The sequence below is a fragment of the Sinocyclocheilus grahami genome, unplaced genomic scaffold, assembly GCF_001515645.1.
Source record: "Sinocyclocheilus grahami isolate Dianchi unplaced genomic scaffold, SAMN03320097.WGS_v1.1 scaffold17.1, whole genome shotgun sequence".
NCBI lineage: Eukaryota > Metazoa > Chordata > Actinopteri > Cypriniformes > Cyprinidae > Sinocyclocheilus > Sinocyclocheilus grahami.
The window spans coordinates 4,312,051-4,312,686 of NW_015505196.1; the positions used below are offsets into that span (position 1 = coordinate 4,312,051).

At 25.0% G+C, this 636-nt stretch overlaps 1 protein-coding gene across 1 annotated transcript in view; it reads right to left on the bottom strand.

Annotated features, from left to right (window-relative positions):
• unc93b1 (unc-93 homolog B1, TLR signaling regulator) overlaps positions 1–636 on the bottom strand; it is a 14,969-nt gene that overhangs the window by 12,574 nt on the left and 1,759 nt on the right. The gene's annotated exons all lie outside the window — the stretch shown is intronic.

Consider the following 636-nt stretch of genomic DNA (forward strand, 5'->3'; position numbering starts at 1 on the left):
AATGGCTGCTGAAAATTCAGCTTTGCCATCACAGGAATAAATTATGTTTTAAAATACATTAAATTAGAAAAAAAAGTTATTTTAAATTGTAATAATATTTGACAATATTACAGTTTTTAATGTCTTTTTCAAATAAATGCAGCCTGAGATAACATAAAAGACTTTTGAACAATAATGTAATTTTAAAGAACAAACATTTAGACTTTCAAACTTCATGGCACATTAGTATTTTAAATTCACAAATATAAACTCTGAGTATTTAAAGAAAACAATCAGAAGGCTGCAAGAAATAATAATAATTTATCGTTTTTATATTATTAATTTATTTGATTATAAGATGTAAAACATGCAAAATTACATCACATTTTGTAAAATTATATAATATTTAATGTCCCCTAAACAACAGTTTTTATTGAAGAACTAAGTTCTGGAATCATAAAATTGTCAGTGGTTAATTATTTATTCTGTAGATTTTTTTTTTAGTTAACAAAACGTTTCAAGCTGTTTTCTCGTCAATACAGCAGAAGTATCAGAAATACTTCTGATATATCCTAGCTTACATAGAAAAAAAGAAAAATCCAAGCCTACAGTACACGCTTTAAAGGGGTCATATGATGCGATTTCAAGTTTTCCTTT